Below are 10,909 nucleotides of genomic sequence, written 5' to 3' on the forward strand. Positions count from 1 at the left end.
AATGGAAAGAAGAAGAAATAAATGAATTGCTTGGTCCTCAAGCGATGGTATCAATATCGGGACTGAGCAGAAAGCCAACGAGAGATCCGCTCATTGGGGACAAACTCATTTGGAAGCCGAGTAAGAAAGGTACGTACACCACACGGGAAGGGTACAAGCTGTTACATGAACAAAAAAGAACCAGTAGAGCATACAGTGAGTCACAAAAAAAGGCATGGGGAAATGTGTGGTCCTGGAAAGAGGTATTACCAAGAGTGCGTATTTTCTTATGGAAGGCAATTCATGGAGGAGTGCCAACGATGACGGAATTGCACAAGAGAGTAAGGGGGGTAAATCAGGAATGTATAAGGTGTGGAGGGGAGAATGAGTTCCTAACACACCTAATATTTTTTTGTCATCTATCAAGGGTGATTTGGTTTGCATCACAACTCTCAATCCGGGTAGGGGATCTTCCGTTGGATTTCACAGAGGCTCTTCTCAATATCACGAAAAACATGGAGACAGAGCAGGTAATAGAAGTGTGTAATATAATTTGGACCATTTGGAAAGCAAGAAACAGACTAGCCTTTGATGGAAAGAATACGCCGCCGCAGGTGATTCTACAACAGGTGAAATACTTACAACCTCCGCTAATGGGATTAGGTAGAGGGAAAAGAGAGGGAAGGAGAGAACAAATGCAAACTGTGCTTAACGTCCAGCATGGCACTCACGTTGCTTTGATTGATGGGTCTTGGGACAGTACACACAGGGCAGGATGGGGGGGGGTAGTGTATGATATCTGGGGTAAAATTCAATTGGGGGTGTATGAAAACACAATGGCTATGGATGCTTTGCATGCGGAAGCAATCGCTTTGTGGGGTATACTGGGTATCTGGGAAACACACTGGGGGGAGGATGAAAATGCAAGAGTACACATATTCACAGATAGCAGCATTCTAGTGAAGGCAATGCATGACCATCGGGAACAGGACATACCATCATGGGGAGCTGCTGAGACAATAATGAAATGTGCAAGAAAAATAGCAAGAATGGAGGGCAAGATAACAGTATCACACGCAAGGAGAGAAGCTTTAAAGATTCCTCATGCAATGGCAAACTATACAAGAAGAACGGGGCAGAGAAGACAAGTTGGGGGAAGGAATTTTGACCCAACAGAAGAGGAATGGATGCAGGAATTCATGCAGCTGGATCCGGTCTTCTTCCACATAGACACTGGATAAACAACAGCCACCAGTAATTTTGTACTTGTTATTTCTATCTTTTATCCTAAACTAGACGCAATTGGAATGCCAGTTTAATTACTTTCTGTTTTTACATCATTAAATTTCAGTAAGTTAGGATGAATATAATTTTTAGTTTTCTGTTTTTCGTAGATAGAAACTCTTTATTTTCAAGTACTAGGAATGATGTGTGTAACTCGGTTTTTTTTTAGTAATCAATATAACCTACGGGTTTTTCCTCAAAAAAAAAAAAAATAATTACTATGTTAAAACAATGGCAGGTTTTCTTGAATATGCCATTGGAAGTGTGCGAATCAAGGGATCCCAACTTCTTTTCTTTTCTATCTGTCTCTTAAAGGCCATTACAACCTTTCTGGTTCATGCGTATTAGTTGGTTCATTTGTCTGAAAGTCAGATAATCAGAGTACTTAACTGATTTCTTCCATGTTTTACCGGAATAGATGACCCCTATGAGCCACCGTTGAATTGTGAGGTACTTGATTACTTCTTTTAATTTGCTCTAGCTTTTGTTTTTGCTTGCAGCATGTTCATACATCAAGCTCTATTTCTGTGTCTGGCTGGTGAAATTCTTATGTTCAAATTCTTTTAAATAAATCTTCTGTTCAGAATCAAAGAGACTAAGTAATTTATTGTCATCAAAATCAAATTCCTAGAATTTGAGAGTTTATTGACAAAGGCTTTGAATTAATTTTGTTCAGATAGAAATAAAGCAGGAAGAAGGAGCATGCCCCTCTCCGTCAGCCGTGGCGGGTCAAGTTGTCTCTTATTTAGAGGAGAAGGGCTTCCTTGAAGACTAAAATCAATGTTTTTTACCCTTCCTTACGCTTTATTTTCTTCTCTTCGCAAAAATTGGTTTCAATTGGGATCCTTCACTATCTGACATGATGTCTTCTTCCTTCTAGACGATGTAAATTGACTGTGATTTTTTTTTAATTAGTTAAGAGTGATATCCAGAATTTGATTCTGTCGAGGTCTAATATAAATATTTCATTGTTCCTTCCTTTTCAGAGCTATCTAATCTACCACCCACAAAAGTGGTTTTATGGTAGTTGACACAAGGAATATTAACAACGCTGTCCTTTATAGTTATGCAATTGTTATTTGTCATTTGAAAAATCTGAACGATTATCTAATTGAAGATAGATAGATTGTCGCAATTTTCTCTGGTTATGATTTCTTATTTCATCCACTATGATATGACATGCTCTGCTCCATGGAGTTCTTCTCTTCTTTTTTGAACTCAGTCAGGCAGGTTAAGTTTATAACAAAAAATGTTTATCATTAGAAATGACATGCATGTGTCTTATGTACAAACAAATACATAGGAATATCGGATGTAGGTTCTTTTTCCAAATTTTAGCAATGCTCCCATATGTACTAATTTACCAATTATATCATTTCACATAGACAGTACATTGACGTGGAAGATGTACCAGCCAGCCTTATAAAGTATTAAAAAGTATAGAAGATTAATTCGCTTTTTATTTTTCAAAAATGATTCTACTGCTACCAGCATATTATGCTCCTCTGAGACTACACTAAAATTTGTTGATAGGAATATTTATTGATTGAAACGTACACATAATAAAAGAGAAATGATTTCATTTGAGTAAAAATGACTTTTGTGCCCTTAAAATATATACTTGCACCCATTCAATTTTCAGTTTAAAAATAATTCATCAACCAACTAGTCTAGCTAGTTTTGGACATAACATATTTATATCTGAATTGATATTGATACCAAATGGTACCATTCTTACTGGTACGGACAGTACTCAATTAATTTAACATTATAATAACGTATTGGACAAAACATCACTGAAAAAAGATTGAAACAATCATACATTACAAAAAAGAAGTTTCACAACTACATTCATTATTTACAAAAGATACAATTACAAAAATATGAAAAGTTCACATCTTTTTTTTTTTTGGACAAAAAGCCCTTCAGCATCTATTATATGATAATATTCATATTACAATAGCTCAAGCAATTAAAGCTCACATAAACAAAACCCAACTAATACATAAGAAAAAGAAGTAAAATACTTTGCTGGTAAAAAACGAACTAGTATATAGAAAGTAATTAAAGCTGAAACTAACTGGTACATAAAAGCAAAATACCTTGCTGCTGATATAAACAAAAACCAAATGGTACATAGAAAATTAAAATAACTTGCTGCAAACATATCCAATTTCATTAAGCATTTTTATCCCATATAAAAGTATCAAAATCCAATTGCACATTTATCTAAACACGTTGGCTGAGGTCTGTGTCTGGAATACCAGTAAAACTCTGACCCGTCCTTTTAGTGAGATTTTCCAACCAGTGAGGAAGATGCGGTATATCTCATTGGCCGTAGCAGACCACCATTATTCCGAGCGTGTCCTAAATTATTTGCATGCCTCTTGCCACTGCATCTATTGATCTCCAGGATGATAACATTTCTATAAAACCCTTATGAATCGTCCATATCAGTATTTTGCAATCAGAATAGATCATAACCTTACCATGCTAGCCTGCATGTATTAGGTTTTGCATTCCCTAAAGGATAATCAGTAAATATGTCAACTAAGGAAAATATTCAATTCACCTTTAATTCCTCTAAAAATATAAAAAGTATGTCAATTTAGGTAAATAATTAACCCCTACTTATGGTCAATATATTGTTTGCACGTAGTCCAGTCATGTATCTTTTTTATGGTCAATAAGATCATGCATCGTCACCTGTAGCAAAAGTGTTCATTAACCAAGTAAAAGTGTACCAGTAGTATTCATTAAAGTGACGTCAATTCTAATTCGCATTTTAGAGTAGAATATGGGTTCCAATCACAGTGTAAGTCCCTGCTATATGTGATTTGATCTACACTTCAAAGGAGGCGATTGAAACTGGGTGACAAATAAAAATTTTGAAAGTTTCTCAAATACTGTCACTGTTAAAAATTAAAGCTCCAATTAAGTCCAACGTTAACAATATTGCCAGATGAGATGACTTCCCAATTAGACAATATCAACAATTAGACATAGCATGGATAGACACATGGCACGATTTTCTCTATAATTAAAATGAAAAATATACACAACCTCTGTATTTTGCATTTACAATAGTTCCAAAAGGGGCAAAAAAATATAAGGAAAAATATCTATGAAAAATGAGAAGTGCTTGGCTTACTCGTAAGGGCAAGCAGATGCTTGCATTATAGGAAAAACCCGAGGCAGCCTTGTGCTAGGTGGGACTGGAGGCGGCAAAACCAGTGGTAGTCTGATATAGTTGGGTTAGATCTTTGCATTGACCCGTTTTTTTCTTGCAAATTAGTTGGAAACAATTAGGTGTAAAAGCAATATAAAATTGTTCACCCTTAATTATCAGCGATAAAAATAAAATATATTAAGTTCATTAATTTGGTTTTTGCATATTACTTAAGCTCTAGTACCATTGTCAAGGCTTAACTGAGAGATAAACAGGTAACAGTATACACATGTGACAGTTTTCGGTACAAATATTACATGGTTGTGCCAAGTCCAAACAATGCCTAAAAGAATTTCCCAAAGACACTAAGCAAATTTTATCTATTCAATTCAACATAATAACCTGTACTTAAACTTGCTCAATTTCAATTTTTCGAAACTCTAAAATTAGGTGGAAAGGAAATCAACCAAGAAAAAGAGGAATACCATGAATCACAAGTCTCAGTAGAAATCACGCTTCTTCTTCTCAATCCGAGTAACAACCACTAGCGTAAATGCTTAGGCCACCGAGATAAAACGGGCGAAATCCAAGATAGGGTTTGAGAGGAACTGGTTCAGTAATTCTGGAGCAGTCCCTGATAGAGAGAGATAGAGAGTGCAGGTTGGGTGGAATTGCTCGAACGAGCGAGAGAGACGGCGGAGTTGCACGCGCCAGAGCGAGCAGGTGACACGGCGAGAAGAGAGCGACAGCCGAGAGGAGATGAAAAGTCTCAAGCTTTGTGTGGGTATTCTAGTGAGAAGGGTATTTTAGTAATTATTATTAATTTTTTTTTTTAAACAAGACTAATACCAAAGAATACTATACTGTATAAATGGCAAATTTATAAATTAATCAAGTTTAGAGTGGCATTTTCTCAATTTCAAAGTTTAGAGTGATATTTTTCCAATTTCAAGATTTTGGAGTGGCAAATAACTAATTTTCCAAAACATACTTCATTAAAGTATTCATATATATACGTTAAAGTATTCATACCTAAGATATCAAGTATTCATTCATACACGTTGAAGTATTCATGCCTAAAACATAAAGTATTCATTCATACACCTCTATTTTTTTTAATTTTGTTTTTCTGTCATTTCTTAGTACTTAGTACGCATTGGCCTAACTCACCATTAATGAAGATTTGTTCTTTGCAAATAACTCGCTACTGCATGAGGAAGAGAAACATTAACGCGAAAGGAATTAATTGCATCCACATAGACAAAATTAGTTGAATCGATCCATTTAAGTTTCATTTTGAGACAGTCGATGGTGATGGAGTGACAAATGATCTCTGGCAGAACGTCCGCTGGAGCGAAAGCAGCAAGCAAAGATGGAAAAGCGAAGGCGAAGATCGAGATGAGAGAGGTAGGAAGCTTATCATATTTATCATTTCGAAGTGAAAGAGGAAAAACTTATCAATGAAAAAATAGACGGAGGTGAGAGAAGCGGAAGTGGTAGAAGGAGATGAAGACGAAGGTCGGAGGTAGGGGCAGAGATGGAAGAGAAAAGAAAGAAATAAAAGTAGTTAGAATTGATAATTATAGTTAGAAAAGAAAGCTAATTAGTTGAAGAAAGAAATGAAGGAATATTAAATGGAGGAAGATATAATTACCTTATTGATAAAATGTTATTAGATATTGATAAATAAAATACAAAATAAATAAATGATAATTGTGTTATGAATATAGTGGATGGTCCATTCATTTGTAACTCTCAATATTAATCCCCACTACCCACTACCATTGGAATTTATGTCCCACTACTATTTAGAATTCATTTTCATATTTATTATTGTAATGGCTTTTCATTTACAATTGGTAGCCTATAAATAGAGGCATTGTAATCTTGTATTGTATACATGAGAAATATATGAATAAAAGGTAGTCATTCTTTACATTCTTGTTTATGCTTGTTTATCTTTATTTTATAACACGTTATCAGCACGAGAGCTCTACTAGTTGATTCGAGGTAACTTTGATATATTTTATTTCAATTCCATTTAAATAAATAATGCTTATAGTAAGTAATTGTTAAATGGAATAAGTTATCAATTTATGTACATTTGTTTTTAAGATTTTTTAGTATGGTTCATATAATTTTATATGAAGTGCATTTTTTTTAATCTTCAGGAAGAAGATTTAAAGAAATCTTCCGGAAGAAGATTTAAAGAAATCTTCCTGAAGAAGATTTAAAGAAATCTTCCTGAAGAAGATATATATGATATAGGAAAGTAATCTGAGAAGATTTTAAAAATCTTTCTGAAAAAGAATTATATGATATACAAATTTTGTATGATGTTCATTTTGTTATTTTTTTCTCAATAATTTAATCTTCTCGAAGAAAAATTTCAAAATATATTAAGAATGTCTTCCCGAAGAAGTTTTCAAGAGATATTAAGTTCTTCTTAAAGAAGAATTCGAAAATTTTTATATTATGTTCATATTTTTATTTAATCTTCTTGAAGAAGATTTAAAAATATATATTAATTTTATCAAATGATCAAAAGTCATTTGTTAATAATGAATTATGGACTTAATCAAATCGCCCAAAGCTATCTATTAATCATAAGGTTTTAATTTATCAAATGGCCTGAAGCCATCCATTGATCATAAATTTTATAATTTGAAATTTAGATCTAATTCATATTTTTTTTGTGCAATATTTTATTTTCAATAATTTAATCTTCTTGAAGAAGATTTCAAACGATATTAAGGTCTTCTTGAAGAAGATTTTAATAAATTTTATATAATCTGCAAAATTTATATCATGTTCATATTAATTTTGTTTTTCAATAATTTATTCTTCCGGAAGAAGATTACATAATAAAAAAAAACAAAAAAATATTTCAAGTATCTCCCTGAAGAAGATTTATGTGGCTCATAAAAATTAATATGTGAAGATTTCAATATATCTTCCTGAAGAAGATTTCAATAAGGTTGATATGGTATGAAATTTTTTTTTATTAAGAAATTTTCCTGAAGAAAATTTAAACAATGTGCAAAAATTAATGTGATGTTCAAAATTTTTTCTAATAATTTAATCTTCCTGAAGGAGATTTCTAGAAATATTTTGAGTATATTTCTTGTTTTTTTTATGATTGACCAAAATAATAATTTCACCAGAAGTGGAAAATAATATGATGGACAACTAGTCATGTGGACAAAATTGAGATTATTATCATGGCGATTATTCCAAAAACACATACTTCCACCATAAGTGAAAAAATAATGAAGAAAAAAAAAATATGAGAAAAAGAAAAGTGATAAAATAGCAAACAAGAGAATTCATGCTATCATTGGTCACGTACTTGTCGTACGTCAACGTACATGTAGTACGTCAAAAAATAAAAATAAAATCATGTTGATCTTTATCAAGGATCATTAAAATTAATCTTCTTTCAGATGATATTTTTATCTCCTCTGAGTCAAATTGCTTTCAAAGTTCATGCAATTGTTTTAACCATCTCTCTTTATTATTTATTAAAATGATACCGTTTATGTATACTTATTTGGAAAAATATATTGATTTATCTTTAATTACTAGTTTTATGAATCTGTGGGTACTTTTGAAAAAAATAGTTATATGAGGCCATCAAAAGACACGTATTGTTATATATCCTATAAAAAGGTACTCAAATTGATACTATTGTTATTATTGTTATGAGACAACACATATTACCATGCTATGTATGCCACATAGATACTTTACACGAAGCATAAAAAAGGTACTCAAATTGATACTAGAATACTAGTCTTACAAATTAATTTTGTTAATTTTTATTGTTCTTCGAAAGATCTGATAATAATTTTAGTAATAACTTATTTAAAGTCATCGGTTTTCAAACATGATGTACATTAAAATGCACACATTATACCTGACAAGGTTATTTTTTTTTTTCTAAATTTATTCCTTAAAAATTAATGATGGTAAGAATAAAGAAAATGTAATTACAATTGTTATTATTATTTTTGTTTGTAGTATTGATTGAAAGCTCCAGAAGAGCTATTTTGTTGTTACATGGAGGAATACAAATTTATATTGTATTATATTCTTGTAAGTCTCAAATGAATTTATTAAGTTTTAAGAATATCCACCGAAATGGATATCATTATTGAGACAACTAATGAAAAAATAATGAATATATGAAAAACAATGCATATTAAAAATAAATTGCATAAGTTTTTCTTTGACTTGTACTACACATATATTAGTGTAATTGAAACACATGTTATTGTAAACCAAAAGTTTACATACAAGAATATAATAGTTTGGCATGACCGGTTGGATCATTCCGGATCAATAGTGATGCGAAAAATAATAGATAATTATTATGAACATTCATCAAAGAACTAGAAAATTCTTTAATATGATGAATTTTTTTTGTGTTGGTTTTATTTCTAGAATGTATACAATATGATATTTGTGGAACAATATATCCAACATGTGAATCATTTGAATATTTTATGATTTTAATTGATGCATCAATAAGATGGTCACATGTATGTTTATTATCAAATCGCAACCTGGCGTTTGCGAAATTACTTGCTCAATAGATTTGATTAAAGAGCATAATTCAATTATGAAAATACGTCTAGACAATATCGAAATTAATGTTGAATATCATGTAGATATTCGTATATAAAAAGAAGATATGATATTCGCATCATGCCAACTAACTATTATAATGCTTCCCCTTATAATTGGTTTTTGGTCACATACCTAATATTTTCCATATAAGAATTTTTGAATGTGCGATATATGTTATAATTGCTCCACCACAACGCACTAAATTGGGATATCAAAGAAAGTTGAGAATTTATATTGAATTTGAATCTAGAACCTATCAGCTGAAAAAAAAAATATTAGTATGAATTATCATTGTCTTATTTTGATCCTCGTACTAAAGAATGTGAACTAAATGTTCAAAAGATAATTCATTTGCAAAAGTTAGTGAATCAATTGGCAGACACATTCACGGACTCAAAGAAAGTGACCAAATCACATGTATCAGCTGCTAATGCTCCAATTAAAGTCGGTGTCCCTGTTGGACAAACAAATTATAACACGCATGAAGAGTGAAAAAGCAATCGGTTCCAAAGATTAAAAATATAAAAATCCTCGAAAAAGAAAAGGAGCAAAGAATGAAAATGGTCAAGTCGAGGATATGATAATTTCAGATAAAACTCCAGAAGAGAATGAAATTATAAGTAATATTGGAGTTCCAGCAGAAACTCAGGTATCTGAAATTCATTAAAATTAAGAGATCTCGATAAATTATATCATGAATGAAATAAGATGGAACCGAGATGAAATTGATATCAATAATATTTTTGTATATAATATAGCGCTAAATATAATAAATATTGAGGATCATGAATAGAAGTCTATTAAAAAATGTCGACAAAGAAATGATTGGCCAAAAAAAAAATGGAAATGTGCAATTGAGGTAGAGTTAAACTCTCTTGAAAAATGAAAAGTTTTTGGACCTGTAGTCCATGTACCTCAAGGTATAAAATCAGTAGGATATAAATAAGTATTTATGAGAAAATAAAATGAGAAAGGTGAAATTTTGAGATATACTCACCTGTGGTGGATGCTACAACTTTTTGATATATAATTAGTCTGGCAGTCCATGAAGGACTTAATTTGCACCTAATGGATATTGTTACAGCCTATTTAAATGGCTTGCTTGATAATGATATTTATATGAAAATCTCTGAAAGATTTAAGATGCCTGAAGCATGTAATTTAGGTTCTCGATAACATTATTCAGTTAAATTGAATAAATTTTTATAACGCTTAAAGCAATATGGACGCATATGCTATAATCGTTTAAGTGGATATTTATTGAAACATGGATATAAGAATGATACGACCTGTCCATGTATTTTCATGAAAAGATATAGAAATGATTTTGTTATAATTGCAGTTTATGTTAACGATTGTTCGCTTCTCAGAGTGTGCTTACAAAGTCTCAGGTATAGCAAGCTATACCAGTTTAAACCTTGAATCTACTCTCGTCTAGGGTTGCAAGTGCACAACCCTATCCGTATAGTATATTAAGGTATCGATCCTCAGGGACGGTTTAATTCGATTCTAAATCACCACTTATCCAAGCTAGGTACTAGAAGTGTGAAAAGTTGGGTTTGGTTTGTTTATGTTTCCTAATTTCGGGTGTCAATTCAATTAACAGTAAATGAAAGCAATTAAAGGTTTTGGTTTTGAACAATGATAAAAGGCGTTCCTAGGGTTTCAGGTTTCATCCCAAACTTTGCCTTCTCTGGACCTATCATGCGACTCGCATCATCTCTGATGCGACCCGTATGATGCGACTCGCATCATCTCTGATGCGGGTCGCATGGCCCTCGAGCAGAGCTGACATGTGTTCGTATCTAAGTTGATTTCTTGTGCGAGGCTTCAACCTGTGGCTCTCGC

The 10,909-nt window shown here is 32.2% G+C and overlaps 1 long non-coding RNA gene across 1 annotated transcript; it reads right to left on the reverse strand.

Annotated features, from left to right (window-relative positions):
- Positions 1-3,275: 3,275 nt before the first annotated feature.
- LOC144543754 (uncharacterized) lies at positions 3,276-5,212 on the reverse strand. Its single transcript, XR_013508058.1, has 2 exons — positions 4,918-5,212; positions 3,276-4,546 (listed from the first exon to the last, which is right to left on the reverse strand). It is a non-coding gene; the product is annotated as an uncharacterized LOC144543754 (long non-coding RNA).
- Between the last annotated feature and the right edge of the window lie 5,697 nt (positions 5,213-10,909).

This window comes from Carex rostrata, chromosome 25, assembly GCF_964058835.1.
Source record: "Carex rostrata chromosome 25, lpCarRost1.2, whole genome shotgun sequence".
Lineage (NCBI taxonomy): Eukaryota > Viridiplantae > Streptophyta > Magnoliopsida > Poales > Cyperaceae > Carex > Carex rostrata.